The 24,760-nt window shown below is 43.3% G+C and overlaps 1 protein-coding gene across 1 annotated transcript in view; it reads left to right on the forward strand.

Moving 5' to 3' along the window:
* Clbn (Nuclear export mediator factor NEMF homolog Clbn) overlaps positions 1-24,760 on the forward strand; it is a 908,728-nt gene that overhangs the window by 756,249 nt on the left and 127,719 nt on the right. The gene's annotated exons all lie outside the window — the stretch shown is intronic.

Below are 24,760 nucleotides of genomic sequence, written 5' to 3' on the forward strand. Positions count from 1 at the left end.
TGCCTATTGCACAGGGGTCCCGGGTTCGATCCTGGCTGTTGGAGGTTTGTATGTTCTCTGAAGGTGCGCATTTATATGCACTTTATTCGTATTCATATACCTTCGCGTTGTACAGTTAGGTTCGATAAAATGCTATCAGCTGGCTATGTGCGTCTGTTCAGAAACAACCAGTATAGACCCCGTTGCTCACCATTGTGAGACGAAGGGTATTCGAGTACTTAGTATTTCGAATAGTTGTTTCCTATTATACAGTCCCATAGCCTAGCAGTTAGCATGCCTGCCTCTTGCACAGGGGTCCCGGGTTCGATCCTGGCTGTTGGAGGTTTGTATGTTCTATGAAGGTGCGCGTTCATATGCACTTTATTCATATTCATATACCTTTGCGTTGTACAGTTAGATTCGGTAAAACGCTATCAGCTGGCTATGTGCGTCTGTTTGGAAACAACCGGTACAGACCCCGTTGCTCACCATTGTGAGACGAAGGGTATTCGAGTACTTAGTATTTCGAATAGTGGTTTCCTATTATACAGTCCCATAGCCTAGCGGTTAGCATGCCTGCCTCCTGCACAGGGGTCCCGGGTTCGATCATGGCTGTTGGAGGTTTGTATGTTCTATGAAGGTGCGCGTTCATATGCACTTTATTCATATTCATATACCTCTGCGTTGTACAGTTAGGTTCGGTAAAATGCTATCAGCTGGCTATGTGCGTCTGTTCGGAAACAACCGGTATAGACCCCTTTGCTCAACATTGTGAGACGAAGGGTATTCGAGTACTTAGTATTTCGAATAGTTGTTTCCTATTATACAGTCCCATAGCCTAGCGGTTAGCATGCCTGCCTCCTGCACAGGGGTCCCGGGTTCGATCATGGTTGTTGGAGGTTTGTATGTTCTATGAAGGTGCACGTCCATATGCACTTTATTCGTATTCATATACCTCCGCATTGTACAGTTAGGTTCGGTAAAACGCTATCAGCTGGCTATGTGCGTCTGTTCGGAAACAACCGGTATAGACCCCGTTGCTCACCATTGTGAGAAGAAGGGTATTCGAGTACTTAGTATTTCGAATAGTTGTTTCCTATTATACAGTCCCATAGCCTAGCGGTTAGCATGCCTGCCTATTGCACAGGGGTCCCGGGTTCGATCCTGGCTGTTGGAGGTTTGTATGTTCTCTGAAGGTGCGCATTTATATGCACTTTATTCGTATTCATATACCTTCGCGTTGTACAGTTAGGTTCGATAAAATGCTATCAGCTGGCTATGTGCGTCTGTTCAGAAACAACCAGTATAGACCCCGTTGCTCACCATTGTGAGACGAAGGGTATTCGAGTACTTAGTATTTCGAATAGTTGTTTCCTATTATACAGTCCCATAGCCTAGCGGTTAGCATGCCTGCCTCTTGCAAAGGGGTCCCGGGTTCGATCCTGGCTGTTGGAGGTTTGTATGTTCTATGAAGGTGCACGTTCATATGCACTTTATTCGTATTCATATACCTCTGCGTTGTACAGTTAGGTTCGGTAAAATGCTATCAGCTGGCTATGTGCGTCTGTTCGGAAACAACCGGTATAGACCCCTTTGCTCAATATTGTGAGACGAAGGGTATTCGAGTAATTAGTATTTCGAATAGTTGTTTCCTATTATACAGTCCCATAGCCTAGCGGTTAGCATGCCTGCCTCTTGCACAAGGGTCCCGGGTTCGATCCTGGCTGTTGAAGGTTTATATGTTCTATGAAGGTGCGCGTTCATATGCACTTTATTCGTATTCAAATACCTCCGCGTTGTACAGTTACGTTCGGTAAAACGCTATCAGCTGGCTATGTGCGTCTGTTCGGAAACAACCGGTATACACCCCGTTGCTCACCATTGTGAGACGAAGGGTATTCAATTACTTAGTATTTCGAATAGTTGTTTCCTATTATACAGTCCCATATCCTAGCAGTTAGCATGCCTGCCTCTTGCACAGGGGTCCCGGGTTCAATCCTAGCTGTTGGAGGTTTGTATGTTCTATGAAGATGCGCGTTCATATGCACTTTATTCGTATTCATATTCCTCCACGTTGTACAGTTAGGTTCGGTAAAACACTATCAGCTGGCTATGTGCGTCTGTTCGGAAACAACCGGTACAGACCCCGTTGCTCACCATTGTGAGACGAAGGGTATTCGAGTACTTAGTATTTCGAATAGTTGTTTCCTATTATACAGTCCCATAGCCTAGCGGTTAGCATGCCTGCCTCCTGCACAGGGGTCCCGGGTTCGATCCTGGCTGTTGGAGGTTTGTATATTCTATGAAGGTGCGCATCCATATGCACTTTATTCGTATTCATATACCTCTGCGTTGTATAGTTAGGTTCGGTAAAACGCTATCAGCTGGCTATGTGTGTCTGTTCGGAAACAACCGGTATAGACCCCGTTCCTCACCATTGCGAGACGAAGGGTATTCGAGTACTTAGTATTTCGAATAGTTGTTTCCTATTATACAGTCCCATAGCCTAGCGGTTAGCATGCCTGCCTCTTGCACAGGGGTCCCAGGTTCGATCCTGGCTGTTGGAGGTTTGTATGTTCTATGAAGGTGCGCGTTCATATGCACTTTATTCGTATTCATATAAGTTCGCGTTGTACAGTTAGGTTTGGTAAAACGCTATCAGCTGGCTATGTGCGTCTGTTTGGAAGCAACCGGTATAGACCAAGTTGCTCACCATTGTGAGATGAAGGGTATTCGAGTACTTAGTATTTCGAATAGTTGTTTGCTATTATACAGTCCCATAGCCTAGCGGTTAGCATGCCTGCCTCTTGCACAGGGGTCCTGGGTTCGATCCTGGCTGTTGGAGGTTTGTATGTTCTATGAAGGTGCGCGTTCATATGCACTTTATTCATATTCATATACCTCCGCGTGGTACAGTTAGGTTCGGTAAAATGCTATCAGCTTGCTATGTGCATGTTCGGAAACAACCCGTATAGACCCCGTTGCTCACCATTGTGAGACGAAGGGTATTCGAGTACTTAGTATTTCGAATAGTGGTTTCCTATTATACAGTCCCATAGCCTAGCGGTTAGCATGCCTGCCTCTTGCACAGGGGTCCCGGGTTCGATCCTGGCTGTTGTAGGTTTGTATGTTCTATGAAGGTGCGCATTCATATGCACTTTATTCATATTCATATAAATCTGCGTTGTACAGTTAGGTTTGGTAAAACGCTATCAGCTGGCTATGTGCGTCTGTTCGGAAACAACCGGTATAGACCCCATTGCTCACCATTGTGAGACGAAGGGTATTCGAGTACTTAGTATTTCAAATAGTTGTTTCCTGTTATACAGTCCCATAGCCTAGCGGTTAGCATGCCTGCCTCTTGCACAGGGACCCGGGTTCGATCCTGGCTGTTGGAGGTTTGTATGTTCTATGAAGGTGCGCATTCATATGCACTTTATTCGTATTCATATAAGTCCACGTTGTACAGTTAGGTTTGGTAAAACGCTATCAGCTGGCTATGTGCATCTGTTCGGAAACAACCTGCATAGACCCCGTTGCTCACCATTGTGAGACGAAGGGTATTCGAGTACTTAGTATTTCAAATAGTTGTTTGCTATTATACAGTCCCATAGCCTAGCGGTTAGCATGCCTGCCTCTTGCACAGGGGTCCCGGGTTCGATCCTGGCTGTTGGAGGTTTGTATGTTCTTTTGATATATCTGTATGTATACGTTGACATATATATGTATGTATATGTGTCTGTGTGGGTGTTCATGTATATACAAGTGTATGTAGGCCATTCCTCATCTGTTTCCTTCTGCTACTTCACAGATGTGGGAGATGGCAGTTAAGTATAATAAGAAAACATCTATATTTATTTATTTATTATACTTTGTCGATGTTTCCCGCATGATCAAGGTAGCATAAAGAAACAGACGAAAGAATGGCCCAACCTACCCACATACACATGCATATACATACATGTCCACACACGTACATATACATACCCAGACATTTTAACGTATACATATATATATATATACATACACAGACTTATACATATATACACATGTACATAATTCATACTTGCTGCCTTTGTTCATTCCCGTCGCCATCCCGCCACACATGAAATGACAAGCCCCTCCCCCCCACACACACAAGAGGTAGCACTAGGAAAAGAATACAAAGGCCACATTCGTTCACACTCAGTCTCTAGCTGTCATGTATAATGCACTGAAAGCACAACTCCCTTTCCACATCCAGGCCCCACAAAACTTTCCATGGTCTACTTCCATGGTCTAATCCATTGACAGCACGTTGACCCCGGTATACCACATCGTTCAAATTCACTCTATTCCTTGCATGCCTTTCACCCTCCTGCATGTTCAGGCCCCGATCGCTCAAAATCTTTTTAACTCCATCCTTCTACCTCCAATTTGGTCTCCCGCTTCTCTTCCCTCCACCATTGACACATATATCCTCTTTGTCAATCTTTCCTCACTCATAATCTCCATGTGACCAAACCATTTCAACACACCCTCTTCTGCTCTCTCAACCACACTCTTTATACTACCACACATCTCTCTTACCCTTTCATTACTCACTTGATCAAACCACCTCACACCACATATTGTCCTTAAACATCTCATTTCCAACACACCCACCCTTCTCCGAACAACCCTATCTATAGCCTATGCCTTGCAACCACATAACTATGTTGGAACCACTTTTCCTTCAAACATACCCATTTTTGCTTTCAGAGGTAATTTTCTCACCTTCCTTACATTCTTTAGTCACCAGCTTCTGCAGTGTCTCACCCAAATCAGCTGCCAGCACTGTATCATCAGTGAACAACAACTGACTCATTTCCCAAGCCCTCTCATCCACAACAGACTGCATACTTGCCTCTCTCTCCAAAACTCATGCATTCACCTCCCTCCAACCCCATCCACAAAGAAATTGAACAACTATGGAGAAATCATGCACCCCTGCCACAAACTGACATTCACTGGGAACCAATCACTTTCCTCTCTTCCTACTCGTACACATGCCTTACATCCTCGATAAAAACTTTTCACTGACTCCAGCAACATGCCTCCCACATCATATACTCTTAATACCTTTCACAGAGCATCTCTGTCAACTCTATCATATGCGTTCTCCAGATCCATAAATGCTACATACAAATCCATCTGTTTTTCTAAGTATTTCTCACATACATTCTTCAAAGCAAACACCTGATCTACACATCCTCTACCACTTCTGAAACCACACTGCTCTTCCCCAACTTGATGCTCTGTACATGCCTTCACCCTCTCAATCAATACCCTCCCATACAATTTCTCAGGAATACTCAACAAACTTATACCTCTGTAATTTGAACACTCACCTTTATCCCCTTTGCCTTTGTACGATGGCACTATGCATGCATTCCGCCAATCCTCAGGCACTTCACCATGAGCCTTACTTATTATACTTTGTCGCTGTCTCCCGCGTTTGCGAGGTAGCGCAAGGAAACAGACGAAAGAAATGGCCCAACCCCCCCATACACATGTATATACATACGTCCACACACGCAAATATACATACCTACACAGCTTTCCATGGTTTACCCCAGACGCTTCACATGCCTTGATTCAATCCACTGACAGCACGTCAACCCCGGTATACCACATTGCTCCAATTCACTCTATTCCTTGCCCTCCTTTCACCCTCCTGCATGTTCAGGCCCCGATCACACAAAATCTTTTTCACTCCATCTTTCCACCTCCAATTTGGTCTCCCTCTTCTCCTCGTTCCCTCCACCTCTGACACATATATCCTCTTGGTCAATCTTTCCTCACTCATTCTCTCCATGTGCCCAAACCACTTCAAAACACCCTCTTCTGCTCTCTCAACCACGCTCTTTTTATTTCCACACATCTCTCTTACCCTTACGTTACTCACTCGATCAAACCACCTCACACCACACATTGTCCTCAAACATCTCATTTCCAGCACATCCATCCTCCTGCGCACAACTCTATCCATAGCCCACGCCTCGCAACCATACAACATTGTTGGAACCACTATTCCTTCAAACATACCCATTTTTGCTTTCTGAGATAATGTTCTCGACTTCCACACATTCTTCAAGGCCCCCAGAATTTTCACCCCCCTCCCCCACCCTATGATCCACTTCCGCTTCCATGGTTCCATCCGCTGCCAGATCCACTCCCAGATATCTAAAACACTTCACTTCCTCCAGTTTTTCTCCATTCAAACTCACCTCCCAATTGACTTGACCCTCAACCCTACTGTACCTAATAACCTTGCTCTTATTCACATTTACTCTTAACTTTCTTCTTTCACACACTTTACCAAACTCAGTCACCAGCTTCTGCAGTTTCTCACATGAATCAGCCACCAGCGCTGTATCATCAGCGAACAATAACTGACTCACTTCCCAAGCTCTCTCATCCCCAACAGACTTCATACTTGCCCCTCTTTCCAAAACTCTTGCATTCACCTCCCTAACAACCCCATCCACAAACAAATTAAACAACCATGGAGACATCATACACCCCTGCCGCAAACCTACATTCACTGAGAACCAATCACTTTCCTCTCTTCCTACACGTACATATGCCTTACATCCTCGATAAAAACTTTTCATTGCTTCTAACAACTTGCCTCCCACACCATATATTCTTAATACCTTCCACAGAGCATCTCTATCAACTCTATCATATGCCTTCTCCAGATCCATAAATGCTACATACAAATCCATTTGCTTTTCTAAGTATTTCTCACATACATTCTTCAAAGCAAACACCTGATCCACACATCCTCTACCACTTCTGAAACCACACTGCTCTTCCCCAATCTGATGCTCTGTACATGCCTTCACCCTCTCAATCAATACCCTCCCATATAATTTACCAGGAATACTCAACAAACTTATACCTCTGTAATTTGAGCACTCACTCTTATCCCCTTTGCCTTTGTACAATGGCACTATGCACGCATTCCGCCAATCCTCAGGCACCTCACCATGAGTCATACATACATTAAATAACCTTACCAACCAGTCAACAATACAGTCACCCCTTTTTTAATAAATTCCACTGCAATACCATCCAAACCTGCTGCCTTGCCGGCTTTCATCTTCCGCAAAGCTTTCACTACCTCTTCTCTGTTTACCAAATCATTTTCCCTAACCCTCTCACTCTGCACACCACCTCGACCAAAACACCCTATATCTGCCACTCTATCATCAAACACATTCAACAAACCTTCAAAATACTCACTCCATCTCCTTCTCACATCACCACTACTTGTTATCACCTCCCCATTTGCGCCCTTCACTGAAGTTCCCATTTGCTCCCTTGTCTTACGCACTTTATTTACCTCCTTCCAGAACATCTTTTTATTCTCCCTAAAATTTAATGATACTCTCTCACCCCAACTCTCATTTGCCCTTTTTTTCACCTCTTGCACCTTTCTCTTGACCTCCTGTCTCTTTCTTTTATACATCTCCCACTCAATTTCATTTTTTCCCTGCAAAAATCGTCCAAATGCCTCTCTCTTCTCTTTCACTAATACTCTTACTTCTTCATCCCACCACTCACTACCCTTTCTAATCAACCCACCTCCCACTCTTCTCATGCCACAAGCATCTTTTGCGCAATCCATCACTGATTCCCTAAATACATCCCATTCCTCCCCCACTCCCCTTATTTCCATTGTTCTCACCTTTTTCCATTCTGTACTCAGTCTCTCCTGGTACTTCCTCACACAGGTCTCCTTCCCAAGCTCACTTACTCTCACCACCCTCTTCACCCCAACATTCACTCTTCTTTTCTGAAAACCCATACAAATCTTCACCTTAGCCTCCACAAGATAATGATCAGACATCCCTCCAGTTGCACCTCTCAGCACATTAACATCCAAAAGTCTCTCTTTCGCACGCCTGTCAATTAACACGTAATCCAATAACGCTCTCTGGCCATCTCTCCTACTTACATAAGTATACTTATGTATTATATTATTATTATTATTTTGCTTTGTCGCTGTGTCCCGCGTTTGTGAGGTAGCGCAAGGAAACGGACGAAAGAAATGGCCCAACCCACCCCCATACACATGTATATACATACACATCCACACACGCAAATATACATACCCACACATCTCAATGTACATATATATATACACACACAGACACATACATATATACCCATGCACACAATTCACACTGTCTGCCTTTATTCATTCCCATCGCCACCTCGCCACACATGGAATACCATCCCCCTTCCCCCTCATGTGTGCGAGGTAGCACTAGGAAAAGACAACAAAGGCCCCATTCGTTCACACTCAGTCTCTAGCTGTCATTCAATAATGCCCGAAACCACAGCTCCCTTTCCACATCCAGGCCCCACACAACTTTCCATGGTTTACCCCAGACGCTTCACATGCCCTGATTCAATCCACTGACAGCACGTCAACCCCGGTATACCACATCGATCCAATTCACTCTATTCCTTGCCCGCCTTTCACCCTCCTGCATGTTCAGGCCCCGATCACTCAAAATCTTTTTCACTCCATCTTTCCATCTCCAATTTGGTCTCCCACTTCTCCTCGTTCCCTCCACCTACGACACATATATCCTCTTGGTCAATCTTTCCTCACTCATTCTCTCCATGTGCCCAAACCATTTCAGAACACCCTCTTCTGCTCTCTCAACCACGCTCTTTTTATTTCCACACATCTCTCTTACCCTTACATTACCCTACTCGATCAAACCACCTCACACCACACATTGTCCTCAAACATCTCATTTCCAGCACATCCACCCTCCTGCGCACAACTCTATCCATAGCCCACGCCTTGCAACCATACAACATTATTGGAACCACTATTCCTTCAAACATACCCATTTTTGCTTTCCGAGATAATGTTCTCGACTTCCACACATTCTTCAAGGCTCCCAGGATTTTCGCCCCCTCCCCCACCCTATGATTCACTTCCGCTTCCATGGTTCCATCCGCTGCCAGATCCACTCCCAGATATCTAAAACACTTTACTTCCACCAGTTTTTCTCCATTCAAACTTACCTCCCAATTACCTTGACCCTCAACCCTACTGTACCTAATAACCTTGCTCTTATTCACATTTACCCTTAACTTTCTTCTTTCACACACTTTACCAAACTCAGTCACCAGCTTCTGCAGTTTCTCACATGAATCAGCCACCAGTGCTGTATCATCAGCGAACAACAACTGACTCGCTTTTTAAACCAGGTATTCCCAATCATCAGTCCTTTTTCAGCACATAAATCTACAAGCTCTTCACCATTTCCATTTACAACACTGAACACTCCATGTATACCAATTATTCCCTCAACTGCCACATTACTCACCTTTGCATTCAAATCACCCATCACTATAACCTGGTCTCGTGCATCAAAACCACTAACACACTCATTCAGCTGCTCCCAAAACACTTGCCTCTCATGATCTTTCTTCTCATGCCCAGGTGCATATCCACCAATAATCACCCATCTCTCTCCATCAACTTTCAGTTTTACCCATATTAATCGAGAATTTACTTTCTTACATTCTATCACATACTCCCACAACTCCTGTTTCAGGAGTACTGCTACTCCTTCCCTTGCTCTTGTCTTCTCACTAACCCCTGACTTTACTCCCCAGACATTCCCAAACCACTCTTCCCCTTTACCCTTGAGCTTCGTTTCACTCAGAGCCAAAACATCCAGGTTCCTTTCCTCAAACATACTACCTATCTCTCCTTTTTTCACATCTTGGTTACATCCACACACATTTAGGCACCCCACTCTGAGCCTTCGAGGAGGATGAGCACTCCCCGCGTGACTCCTTCTGTTTCCCATTTTAGAAAGTTAATACAAGGAGGGGAGGATTTCTGGCCCCCCGCTCCCGTCCCCTCTAGTCGCTTTCTACGACACGCGAGGAATATGTGGGAAGTATTCTTTCACCCCTATCCCCAGGGATAATATACATATATATATATACATATACACATACACACACATACACATACATACGCACATATACACACACACACACATACATATATATACATATGAAAAATGTAAGAAACAATTTAGAAAACTGAAACTTCTAGCTTGAAATGAATGAAAAAATGAATGTCACATAATGGTTCAACCTCTGGCTATGGAAAAAGGAAATGTATAATTTATTTACACAAACGTCATACATATATTGAATATCCTCACCAACCAGTCAACAACACAGTCACCCCTCTTTTTGATAGATTCCACTGCAATACCATCCAAACCCAATGCCTTTCATCTTTCGCAAAGCTTTCACTACCTTTTCTCCATTTACTAAACCTCTCACTTCGCACACCACCTTGACCTAAACACCCTATATCTTCCACTCTATCATCTGCCACATTGAACAAACCTTCAAAATACTCACTTCATCTCCTCACATCACCTCTACCATTTATTATCTTTCCATTAGCCCCCTTCACCGATGTTCCCATTTGTTCTCTTGTTTTACGCACATTATTTACCTTCTTCCAAAACATCTTTTTATCCTCCCCAAAATTTAATGATACTCTCTCACCCCAACTCTCATTTGCCTTCTTCACCTCTTGCACCTTTCTCATGACCTCCTGCCTCATTATTTTATACATCTCTCATTCATTTGCACTATTTCCCTGCAAAAATTGTCCAAATGCCTCTCTGCTCTCTTTCACTAATAATCTTACTTCTTCATCCCACCACTCACTACCCTTTCTAATCTGCCCAAATCCCATGCTTCTCATGCCACAAGCATCTTTTGCGCAAGCCATCACTGCTTCCCTAAATACATCCCATTCCTCCCCCACTCCCCTTATGTCCTTTGTTCTTACCTTTTGCCATTCTGTACTCAGTCTCTACTTTCTCACACAAGTCTCGTTCCCAAGCTCACTTACTCTCACCACTCTCTTCACCCCAACATTCTCTCTTCTTTTCTGAAAATCTCTACAAATCTTCACCTTCGCCTCAACAAGATAATGATCAGACATCCCTCCAGTTGCACCTGTCAGCACATTAACATCCAAAAATCTCTCTTTCATGCGCTTATCAATTAACACGTAATCCAGTAACGCTCTCTGGCCGTCTCCTACATACATACATGTACTTATGTATATCTCTTTTTAAACCAGGTATTCCCGGTTATAAGTCCTTTTTCAGCACACAAATCTACAAGCTCTTCACCATTCCCATTACAGCACTGAACACCCCATGTACACCTCAAGTGCCACATTACTCACCTTTGCATTCAAATCACCCATCACTTTAACCTCATCACGTGCATCAAAACTGCTAACACACTCACTCAGCTGCTCCTGAAACATTTGCCTCTCATGAATTTTCTTTTCATGCTCAGGTGCATAGGCACCAATAATCTCCCATCTCTCACCATCCACTTTCAATTTTACCCATATCAATCTAGAGTTTACTTTCTTACACTCTATAAGATACTCCCACAACTCCTGTTTCAGGAGTAGTGCTAATCCTTCCTTTGTTCTTGTCCTCTCACCACCACCTGACTTTACTCCCAAAACATTCCCAAACAACTCTTCCCCTTTACCCTTGAGCTTCGTTTCACTTAGAGCCAGAACATCTAGGTTCCTCTCCTCAGACATACTACCTATCTCTCCTTTTTTCTCAACTTGGCTACATTCGCACACATTTAGACACCCCAATCTGAGCCTTCGAGGTGCGTTAGCACTCCCCACGTGATTCCTTCTTCTGTTTCCCCTTTTAGTAAGTTAAAATACAAGGAGGGGAGGGTTTCTAGCCCCGGCTCCCATCCCCTTTAGTCGCCTTCTACGAAACACAGGGAATGCATGGGAAGTATTCTTTCTCCCCTATCCCCAGCGGATGGAACCATGAAAGTGGAAGTGGATCATAGGGTGGGGGAGGGGGCGAAAGTCCTGGGAGCCTTGAAGAATGTGTGGAAGTCGAGAACATTATCTCGGAAAGCAAAAATGGGTATGTTTGAAGGAATAGTGGTTCCAACAATGTTGTATGGTTGCGAGGCGTGCGCTATGGATAGAGTTGTGGGCAGGAGGATGGATGTGCTGGAAATGAGATGTTTGAGGACAATGTGTGGTGTGAGGTGGTTTGATCGAGTAAGTAACGTAAGGGTAAGAGAGATGTATGGAAATAAAAAGAGCATGGTTGAGAGAGCAGAAGAGGGTGTTTTGAAATGGTTTGGGCACATGGAGAGAATGAGTGAGGAAAGATTGACCAAAAGGATATATGTGTCGGAGGTGGAGGGAACGAGAAGTGGGAGACCAAATTGGAGGTGTAAAGATGGAGTGAAAAAGATTTTGTGTGATCGGGGCCTGAACATGCAGGAGGGTGAAAGGAGGGCAAGGAATAGAGTGAATTGGATCGATGTGGTATACCGGGGTTGACGTGCTGTCAGTGGATTGAATCAGGGCATGTGAAGCATCTGGGGTAAACCATGGAAAGCTGTGTAGGTATGTATATTTGTGTGTGTGGACGTATGTATATACATGTGTATGGGGGTGGGTTGGGCCATTTCTTTCATCTGTTTCCTTGCACTACCTCGCAAACGCGGGAGACAGCGACAAAGCAAAAAAAAAAAAAATATATATATATATATATATATATATATATATATATATATATATATATATATATATATATATATATATATTCTTTTTCTTTCAAACTGTTCGCCATTTCCCGCATTAGCGAGGTAGCGTTAAGAACAGAGGACTGGGCCTTTGAGGGAATACCCTCACCTGGCCCAATTCTCTGTTCCTTCTTTTGGAAAATTAAAAAAAAAAACGAGAGGGGAGGATTTCCAGCCCCCCGCTCCCTCCCCTTTTAGTCGCTTTTTACGACACGCAGGGAATACGTGGGAAGTATTCTTTGTCCCCTATCCCCAGGGAAAATATATATATATATATATATATATATATATATATATATATATATATATATATATAAATATATATATATATATATATATATATATATATATATATATATATATATTATCTCTGGGGATAGGGGATTAAGAATACTTCCCACGTATTCCCTGCGTATCGTAGAAGGCGACTAAAAGGGGAGGGAGCGGGGGGCTGGAAATCCTCCCCTCTCTTTTTTTTTTTAATTTTCCAAAAGAAGGAACAGAGGGGGCCAGGTGAGGATATTCCAAAAAAGGCCCAGTCCTCTGTTCTTAACGCTACCTCGTTAACGCGGGAAATGGCGAAAATTAGTTTAAAAAAAAAAAAATATATATATATATATATATATATATATATATATGTATATATATATATATATATATATATATATATATATATATATATATATATAGATAGATAGATAGATAGATAGATAGATAGATCATGAGAGGCAAGTGTTTTGCGAGCAGCTGAATGAGTGTGTTAGTGGTTTTGATGCACGAGACCGGGTTATAGTGATGGGTGATTTCAATGCAAAGGTGAGTAATGTGGCAGTTGAGGGAATAATTGGTATACATGGGGTGTTCAGTGTTGTAAATGGAAATGGTGAAGAGCTTGTAGATTTATGTGCTGAAAAAGGACTGGTGATTGGGAATACCTGGTATACAAAGCAATATATACATAAGTATACGTATATAAGTAGGAGAGATGGCCAGAGAGCGTTATTGGATTACGTGTTAATTGACAGGCGCGCGAAAGAGAGACTTTTGGATGTTAATGTGCTGAGAGGTGCAACTGGAGGGATGTCTGATCATTATCTTGTGGAGGCTAAGGTGAAGATTTGTATGGGTTTTCAGAAAAGAAGAGTGAATGTTGGGGTGAAGAGGGTGGTCAGAGTAAGTGAGCTTGGGAAGGAGACTTGTGTGAGGAAGTACCAGGAGAGACTGAGTACAAAATGGAAAAAGGTGAGAACAATTGAAGTAAGGGGAGTGGGGGAGGAATGGGATGTATTTAGGGAATCAGTGATGGATTGCGCAAAAGATGCTTGTGGCATGAGAAGAGTGGGAGGTGGGTTGATTAGAAAGGGTAGTGAGTGGTGGGATGAAGAAGTAAGATTATTAGTGAAAGAGAAGAGAGAGGCAATTGAGTGGGAGATGTATAACAGAAAGAGACAGGAGGTCAAGAGAAAGGTGCAAGAGGTGAAAAAGAGGGCAAATGAGAGTTGGGGTGAGAGAGTATCATTAAATTTTAGGGAGAATAAAAAGATGTTTTGGAAGGAGGTATATAAAGTGTGTAAGACAAGGGAGCAAATGGGAACTTCAGTGAAGGGCCCAAATGGGTAGGTGATAACAAGTAGTGGTGATGTGAGAAGGAGATGGAGTGAGTATTTTGATGGTTTGTTGAATGTGTTTGATGATAGAGTGGTAGATATAGGGTGTTTTGGTCGAGGTGGTGTGCAAAGTGAGAGGGTTAGGGAAGATGATTTGGTAAACAGAGAAGAGGTAGTAAAAGCTTTGCGGAAGATGAAAGCCAGCAAGGCAGCAGGTTTGGATGGTATTGCAGTGGAATTTATTAAAAAAGGGGGTGATTGTATTATTGACTGGTTGGTAAGGTTATTCAATGTATGTATGACTCATGGTGAGGTGCCTGAGGATTGGCGGAATGCATGCATAGTGCCATTGTACAAAGGCAAAGGGGATAAGAGTGAGTGCTCAAATTACAGAGGTATAAGTTTGTTGAGTATTCCTAGTAAATTATATGGGAGGGTATTGATTGAGAGGATGAAGGCATGTACAGAGCATCAGATTGGGGAAGAGCAGTGTGGTTTCAGAAGTGGTAGAGGATGTGTGGATCAGGTGTTTGCTTTGAAGAATGTATGTGGGAAATACTTAGAAAAGCAAATGGATTTGTATGTAGCATTTATGGATCTGGAGAAGGCATATGATAGAGTTGATAGAGATGCTCTGTGGAAGGTATTAAGAATATATGGTGTGGGAGGCAAGTTGTTAGAGGCAGTGAAAAGTTTTTATCGAGGATGTAAGGCATGTGTACATGTAGGAAGAGAGGAAAGTGATTGGTTCTCAGTGAATGTAGGTTTGCGGCAGGGGTGTGTGATGTCTCCATGGTTGTTTAATTTGTTTATGGATGGGGTTGTTAGGGAGGTGAATGCAAGAGTTTTGGAAAGAGGGGCAAGTATGAAGTCTGTTGGGGATGAGAGAGCTTGGGAAATGAGTCAGTTGTTGTTCGCTGATGATACAGCGCTGGTGGCTGATTCATGTAAGAAACTGCAGAAGCTGGTGACTGAGTTTGGTAAAGTGTGTGAAAGAAGAAAGTTAAGCGTAAATGTGAATAAGAGCAAGGTAATTAGGTACGGTAGGGTTGAGAGTCAAGTCAATTGGGAGGTAAGTTTGAATGGAGAAAAACTGGAGGAAGTAAAGTGTTTTAGATATCTGGGAGTGGATCTGGCAGCGGATGGAACCATGGAAGCGGAAGTGGATCATAGGGTGGGGGAGGGGGCAAAAATCCTGGGAGTGTTGAAGAATGTGTGGAAGTTGAGAACATTATCTCGGAAAGCAAAAATGGGTATGTTTGAAGGAATAGTGGTTCCAACAATGTTGTATGGTTGTAAGGCGTGGGCTATGGATAGAGTTGTGCGCAGGTGGATGGATGTGCTGAAAATGAGATGTTTGAGGACAATGTGTGGTGTGAGGTGGTTTGATCGAGTAAGTAACGTAAGGGCAAGAGAGATGTGTGGAAATAAAAAGAGCGTGGTAGAGAGAGCAGAAGAGGGTGTTTTGAAATGGTTTGGGCACATGGAGAGAATGAGTAAGGAAAGATTGACCAAGAGGATATATGTGTCGGAGGTGGGGGGAAAGAGGAGAAGTGGGAGACCAAATTGGAGGTGTAAAGATGGAGTGAAAAAGATTTTGTGTGATCGGGGCCTGAACATGCAGGAGGGTGAAAGGAGGGCAAGGAATAGAGTGAATTGGATCGACGTGGTATACCGGGGTTGACGTGCGGTCAGTGGATTGAATCAGGGCATGTGAAGCGTCTGGGGTAAACCATGGAAAGCTGTATAGGTATGTACATTTGCGTGTGTGGACGTATGTATATACATGTGTATGGGGGTGGGTTGGGCCATTTCTTTCGTCTGTTTCCTTGCGCTACCTCGCAAATGCGGGAGACAGCGACAAAAGAAAAAAAAAATATATGTATATATATATATATATATATATATATATATATATATATATATATATATATATATATATATATATATTTCATTTTGCTTTGTCGCTGTCTCTCGCGTTTGTGAGGTAGCGCAAGGAAACATACGAAAGAAATGGCCCAACCCACCCCCCTACACATGTATATACATACACGTCCACACACGCAAATATACATACCTATACATCGCAATGTACACATATATATGCACACACAGACACATACATATATTCCCATGCACACAATTCCCACTGTCTGCCTGTATTCATTCCAATCGCCACCTCACCACACATGGAATACCATCCCCCTCCCCCCCTCATGTGTGCGAGGTAGCGCTAGAAAAAGACAACAAAGGCCACATTCATTCACACTCAGTCTCTAGCTGTCATGCAATAATGCCCAAAACCACAGCTCCCTTTCCACATCCAGGCCCCACACAACTTTCCATGGTTTACCCCAGACGCTTCACATGCCCTGATTCAATCCACTGACAGCACGTCAACCCCGGTATACCACATCGATCCAATTCACTCTATTCCTTGCCCGCCTTTCACCCTCCTGCATGTTCAGGCCCCGATCACTCAAAATCTTTTTCACTCCATCTTTCCACCTCCAATTTGGTCTCCCACTTCTCCTCGTTCCCTCCACCTCCGACACATATATCCTCTTGGTCAATCTTTCCTCACTCATTCTCTCCATGTGCCCAAACCATTTCAAAACACCCTCTTCTGCTCTCTCAACCACGCTCTTTTAATTTCCACACATCTCTCTTACCCTTACATTACTTACTCGATCAAACCACCTCCCACCACACATTGTCCTCAAACATCTCATTTCCAGCACATCCACCCTCCTGCGCACAACTCTATCCATAGCCCACGCCTCGCAACCATACAACATTGTTGGAACCACTATTCCTTTAAACATAGCCATTTTTGCTTTCCAAGATAATGTTTTCGACTTCCACACATTCTTCAAGGCTCCCAGGATTTTCACCCCCTCCCCCACCCTATGATTCACTTCTGCTTCCATGGTTCCATCCACTGCCAGATCCACTCCCAGATATCTAAAACACTTTACTTCCTCCAGTTTTTCTCCATTCAAACTTACCTCCCAATTGATATATATATTTATCCCTGGGGATAGGGGAGAAACAATACTTCCTATGCATTCCTCACGTGTTGTAAAAGGTGGTTAAAGGGGACGGGATTGGGGGCTGGAAACCCTCCCCTCCTTGTATTTTAACTTACTAAAAGGGGAAACAGAAGAAGGAGTCACACGGGGAGTGCTCATCCTCCTTGAAGGCTCAGACTAGGGTGTCTAAATGTGTCTAGATGTAACCAAGATGAGAAAAAAGGAGAGATAGTTAGTATGTTTGAGGAAAGGAACCTGGATGTTTTGCTTCTGAGTGAAACGAAGCTCAAGGGTAAAGGGGAAGACTGGTTTGGAAATGTCTTGGGAGTAAAGCCAGGGGTTAGTGAGAGGAGAAGAGCAAGAGAAGGAGTAGCACTACTCCTGAAGCAGGAGTGGTGGGAGTATGTGATAGAGTGTAAGAAAGTAAACTCTACATTGATATGGATAAAACTGAAAGTGGATGGAGAGAGATGGGTGATTATTGGTGCATATGCACCTTGGCATGAGAAGAAAGATCATGAGAGGCAAGTGTTTTGGGAGTAGCTGAGTGAGTGTGTCAGTAGTTTTGATGCACGAGACTGGGTTATAGTGATGGGTGATTTGAATGCAAAGGTGAGTAATGTGGCAGTTGAGGGAATAATTGGTATACATGGGGCATTCATTCTTGGAAATTGAAATGGTGAAGAGCTTGTAAATTTATGTGCTGAAAAAGGACTGGTGATTGGGAATATCTGGTTTAAAAAAAGAGATATACATAAGTATACGTATGTAAGTAGGAGGGATGGCCAGAGAGTGTTATTGGATTACATGTTAATTGATACGCATTGCGAAAGAGACACTTTTGGATGTTAAAGTGCTGAGAGGTGCAACTGGAGGGATGTCTGATCATTATCTTGTAGAGGTGAAGGTGAAGAGTTGTAGAGGATTTCAGAAAAGAAGAGAGAATGTTGAGATGAAGAGAGTGGTGAGAGTAAGTGAGCTTGGGAAGGAGACTTGTGTGAGGAAGTACCAGGAGACACTGAGTACAAAATGGAAAAAGGTGAGAACAAAGGACGTAAGGGGAGTGGGGGAGGAATGGGATGTATTTAGGGAAGCAGCGATGGCTTGCGCAAAAGATGCTTGTTGCATGAGAAGCGTGGGAGGCGGGCAGAGTAGAAAGGGTAGTGAGTGGTGGGATGAAGAAGTAAGGTTATTAGTGAAAGAGAAGAGGGAGGCATATGGACGATTTTTGCTGGGAAATAATGCAAATGAATGGGAGATGTATTAAAGGAAGAGGCAGGAGGTCAAGAGAAAGGTGCAAGAGGTGAAAAAGAGGGCATATGAGATTTGGGGTGAGAGAGTATCATTAAATTTTAGGGAGAATAAAAAGATGTTTTAGAAGGAGGTAAATAAAGTCCGTAAGACAAGGGAAGAAATGGGAACTTCAGTGAAGGGGGCTAATGGGGAGGTGATAACAAATAATTGTTATGTGAGAAGGAGATGGAGTTGAGTATTTTGAAGGTTTGTTGAATATGTTTGATGATAGAGTGGTAGATATAGGATATTTTGGTCGAGGTGGTGTAGAAAGTGAGAGGGTTAGGGAAAATGATTTGGTAAACAGAGAAGAGGTAGTGAAAGCTTTGCAGAAGATGAAATCCGGCAAGGCAGCGGGTTTGGATGGTATTGCAGTGGAATTTATTAAAAAAGGTGGTGACTGTATTTTTGACTGGTTGGTAAGGTTATTTAATGTATGTATGATTCATGGTGAGGTGCTTCAGGATTGGCAGAATGCTTGCATAGTGCCATTGTACAAAGGCAAAGGGGATAAAAGTGAGTGCTCAAATTACAGAGGTCTAAGTTTGTTGAGTATTCTTGGTAAATTATATGGGAGGGTATTGATTGAGAGAGTGAAGGCATGTACAGAGCTTGAGATTGGGGAAGAGCAGTGTGGTTTCAGAAGTGGTAGAGAAAGTGTGGATCAGGTGTTTGTTTTGAAGAATGTATGTGAGAAATACTTTGAAAAGCAAATGGATTTGTATGTAGCATTTATGGATCTGGAGAAGGCATATGATAGGGTTGATAGAGATGCTCTGTGGAAGGTATTAAGAATGTATGGTGTGGGAGGCAAGTTGTTAGAAGCAGTGAAAAGTTTTTATCGAGGATGTAAGGCATGTGTACGTGTAGGAAGAGAGGAAAGTGATTGGTTCTCAGTGAATGTAGGTTTTCAGCAGGGGTTTGTGATTCTCCATGGTTGTTTAATTTGTTTATGGATGGGGTTGTTAGGGAGGTGAATGCAAGAGTTTTGGAAAGAGGGGCAAGTATGCAGTCTGTTGGGGTTGAGAGAGCTTGGGAAGTGAGTCAGTTGTTGTTCGCTGATGATACAGCGCTGGTGGCTGATTCATGTGAGAAACTTCAGTAGCTGGGGACTGAGTTTGGTAAAGTTTGTGAAAGAAGGAAGCTGAGAGTAAATATGAATAAGAGCAAGGTTATTAGGTACAGTAGGATTGAGGGACAAATTAACTGGGAGGTATGTTTGAATGGAGAAAAACTGGAGGAAGTGAAGTGTTTTAGATATCTGGGATTGGATCTAGCAGCGAATGGAACCATGGAAGTGGAAGTGAATCATAGGGTGGGGGAGGGGGCAAAACTTCTGGGAGAGCTGAAGAATGTTTGGAAATTGAGAATATTATCTCGGAAAGCAAAAATGGGTATGTTTGAAGGAATAGTGGTTCCAACAATGTTGCATGGTTGCGAGGCGTGGGCTATGGATAGAGTTGTGCAGAGGAGGGTGGATGTGCTGGAAATGAGATGTTTGAGGACAATATGTGGTGTGAGGTGGTTTGATTGAGTAAGTAATAATAGGGTAAGAGAGATGTTTTGTAATAAAAAGAGTGTGGTTGAGAGAGCAGAAGAGGGTGTTTTGAAATGGATTGGTCACATGGAAAGAATGAGTGAGGAAAGATTGACCAAGAGGATATATGTGTTGGAGGTGGAGGGAATGAGGAGAAGTGGGAGACCAAATTGGAGGTGGAAAGATGGAGTGAAAAAGATTTTGAGTGATCGGGGCCTGAACATGCAGGAGGGTGAAAGGCGTGCAAGGAATAGAGTGAATTGGAACGATGTGGTATACCGGGGCCGACGTGCGATCAATGGATTGAACCAGGGCATGTGAAGTGCCTGGGGTAAACCATGGAAATTTGTGTGGGGCCTGGATGTGGAAAGGGAGCTGTGGTTTCCGTGCATTATACATGACAGGTAGAGACTGAGTGTGAACGAATGTGGCCTTTGATGTGTTTTCCTAGTGCTACCTTGCACTCTTCTGCTGTCTCAACCACACTCTTTTTATTACCACACATCTCTCTTACCCTAGTATTACTTACTCGATCAAACCACCTCATCTCATATTGTCCCCAAACATCTCACTTCCAGCACATACACCTTCCTCCGCACAACTCTATCCATAGCCCATGCCTCGCAACCATATAACATTGTTGGAACCACTATTCCTTCAAACATACCTATTTTCTTTCCGAGATAATGTTCTTGACTTCCACACATTCTTCAATGCTCCCAGAACTTTTGCCCCCCCCTCCCCTACGCTATGATTCACTTTGGCTTCCATGGTTCCATCCACTGCCAAATCCACTCTCAGATATCTGAAATATTTCACTTCCTTCACTTTTTCTCCATTCAAACTTACCTCCCAATTGACTTGTCTCTCAACCCTACTGTACCTAATAACCTTGCTCTTATTCACATTTACTCTCAGCTTTTTTCTTTCACACACTTTACCAAACTCAGTCTCCAGCTTCTGCAGTTTCTCACATGACTCAGCCACCAGCGCTGTATCATCAGCGAACAACAACTGACTCACTTCCCAAGCTCTCTCATCCACAACAGACTGCATACTTGCCCCTCTTTCCTAAACTCTTGCATTCACCTCCCTATCAACCCCATCCATAAACAAATTAAACAACCATGGAGATACACATACCCCTGCCGCAAACCTACATTCACTGAGAACCAATCACTTTCCTCTCTTCCTAAACGTACACATGCCTTACATTCTCGATAAACACTTTTCACTGCTTCTAACAACTTGCCTCCTACACCATATATTCTTAATACCTTCCACAGAGAATATCAAATCTTATTATATGCCTTCTCCAGATCCATAAATGCTACATACAAATCCATTTGTTTTTCTAAGTATTTCTCACATACATTCTTCAAAGCAAACACCTGATCCACACATTTTCTACCACTTCTGAAAGAACACTGCTCGTCCCCAATCGTATGCTCTGTACATGCCTTCACCCTCTCAATCAATACCCTCCCATATAATTTCCCAGGAATACTCAACAAACTTATACCTCTGTAATTTGAGCACTCAAGTTTATCCCCTTTGCCTTTGTACAATGGCACTATGCAAGCATTCCGCCAATCCTTAGGCACCTCACCATGAGTCATACATACATTAAATAACCTTACCAACCAGTCAACAATACAGTCACCCCCTTTTTAGCAAATTCCACTGCAATACCATCGAAACCCGCTTCCTTGCCGGCTTTCATCTTCTGCAAAGCTTTTGCTACCTCTTCTCTGTTTACCAAATCATTTTCCCTAACCTTCTCACTTTGCACACCACCTCGACCAAACCACCTTATATCTGCCACTATATCAACAAACATTCAACAAACCTTCAAAATACTCACTCCATCTCCTCTCCATATCACCACTACTTGTTATCACCTCCCCATTAGTCCCCTTCACTGAAGTTCCCCATATGTTCCCTTGTCTTACGCACTTTATTTACCTCCTTCCAAAACATCTTTGTATTTTCCCTAAAATTTAATGATGCTATCTCACCCCAACTCTCATTTGCCCTCTCTTTCACCTCTTGCACCTCCTGCCTCTTTCTTTTATACATCTCCCACTTATGTGCATTATTTCCCTGCAAAAATCGCCCAAATGCCTCTGTCTTCTCTTTCACTAATAATCTTACTTTTTCATCTACTTCATCTTCACTACCCTTTCTAATTTTCCCACCTCCCACGCTTCTCATGCCACAAGCATCTTTTGCGCAAGCCATACCTGCTTCCCTAAATGCATCCCATTCGTCCCCTACTACCCTTACGTCCTTTGTTCTCACTTTTTTCCATTCCGTACTCAGTCTCTCCTGGTACCTCCTCACACAAGTCTCCTTCCCAAGCTCACTTACTCTCACCACTCTTTTCACCCCAACATTCTCTCTTGTTTTTCTGAAAACCTCTACAAATCTTCACCCTCGTCTCCACAAGATAATGATCAGCCTTCCCTCCAGTTGCACTTCTCAGCACATTAACATCCAAAAGTCTCTCTTTTGCGCGCCTATCAATTAACATGTAATCCATTAATGCCCCCCTCCCCCACGCTATGATTCACTTTGGCTTCCATGGTTCCATCCACTGCCAAATCCACTCCCAGATATCTGAAATATTTCACTTCCTTCAGTTTTTTTCCATTCAAACTTACCTCCCAATTGACTTGACCCTCAACCCTACTGTACCTAATAACCTTGCTCTTATTCACATTTACTCTTAACTTTCTTCTTTCACACACTTTACCAAACTCAGTCACCAGCTTCTGCAGTTTCTCACATGAATCAGCCACCAGCGCTGTATCATCAGCGAACAACAACTGACTCACTTCCCAAGCTCTCTCATCCCCAACAGACTTTATACTTGCCCCTCTTTCCAAAACTCTTGCATTCACCTCCCTAACAACCCCATCCATAAACAAATTAAACAACCATGGAGACATCACACACCCCTGCCGCAAACCTACATTCACTGAGAACCAATCACTTTCCTCTCTTCCTACACGTACACATGCCGTTACATCCTCGATAAAAACTTTTCACTGCTTCTAACAACTTGCCTCCTTTCTAAAATGGGAAACAGAAGAAGGAGTAAAGTGTTTTAGATATCTGGGATAGGATCTGGCAGCGGATGGAACCATGGAAGCGGAAGTGGATCATAGGGTGGGGGAGGGGGCGAAAATCCTGGGAGCCTTGAAGAATGTGTGGAAGTCAAGAACATTATCTCAGAAAGCAAAAATGGCTATGTTTGAAGGAATAGTGGTTCCAACAATGTTGTATGGTTGCGAGGCGTGGGCTATGGATAGAGTTGTGCGCAGGAGGGTGGATGTGCTGGAAATGAGATGTTTGAGGACAATATGTCGTGTGAGGTGGTTTGATCGAGTAAGTAACGTAAGGGTAAGAGAGATGTGTGGAAATAAAAAGAGCTTGGTTGAGAGAGCAGAAGAGGGTGTTTTGAAATGGTTTGGGCACATGGAGAGAATGAGTGAGGAAAGATTGACCAAGAGGATATATGTGTCGGAGGTGGAGGGAACGAGGAGAAGTGGGAGACCAAATTGGAGGTGGAAAGATGGAGTGAAAAAGATTTTGAGTGATCGGGGCCTGAACATGCAGGAGGGTGAAAGGAGGGCAAGGAATAGAGTGAATTGGATCGATGTGGTATACCGGGGTTGACGTGCTGTCAGTGGGTTGAATCAGGGCATGTGAAGCGTCTGGGGTAAACCATGGAAAGCTGTGTAGGTATGTATATTTGCATGTGTGGACGTATGTATATACATGTGTATGGGGGTGGGTTGGGCCATTTCTTTCGTCTGTTTCCTTGGGCTACCTCGCAAACGCGGGAGACAGTGACAAAGCAAAAAAAAAAAAAAAAAATTTATATATTTATATATACACACACACATGTACATATATATGCATGTTCATGTTCATGCTTGCTTTTATCCATTCCTGGCGCCACCTGTCCCACAGGAAACAATAGTGTGCACACACACACACACACACACACACACACACACACACACACACACACACACACACACACACACACACTCCCCACTTCTGCGAGGTAGCATTAGGAAGACAGACATAAAAGGCCACATTTTTTCACCCTCAGTGTTTAGCTGTCATGTGTAATGCGCCAAAAACCACAGCTCCCTGTCCACATCCAGGCATTAGAGACCTTTCTATGGTTTACCCCAGATGTTTCACATGCCTGTGTTCAGTCCACTGACAGTAAATTAACCCTGGTACATCAGGTAGTCCGAATTCACTTTATTCCTTGCACGCCTCCCACCCTCCTGCATGTTCAGGTCTCGATTGCTCAAAATCTTTTTCACTTCATACTTCCACCTCCAGTTACCTCTCCCACTTCTCCTTGTTCTCTCCACCTCTGAAACATATATCCTTTTTGTCAACATTTCCTCATTCATTCTCTCCATATGTCCAAACCATTTCAACACACCCTCTTCTGATCTGTCAACCACACACTTTTTTATCACATATCTCTCTTGCCCTTTCAATACTTATTCGATCAGACCACCTCACACCACATATCATTTCTAACACATCCACCCTCTTCCATAGAACCTTATTTATAAGCCCAGGCCTTGCAACCATAAAATGTT

The sequence above is a fragment of the Panulirus ornatus genome, chromosome 1, assembly GCF_036320965.1.
Source record: "Panulirus ornatus isolate Po-2019 chromosome 1, ASM3632096v1, whole genome shotgun sequence".
Classification (NCBI taxonomy): Eukaryota; Metazoa; Arthropoda; class Malacostraca; order Decapoda; family Palinuridae; genus Panulirus; species Panulirus ornatus.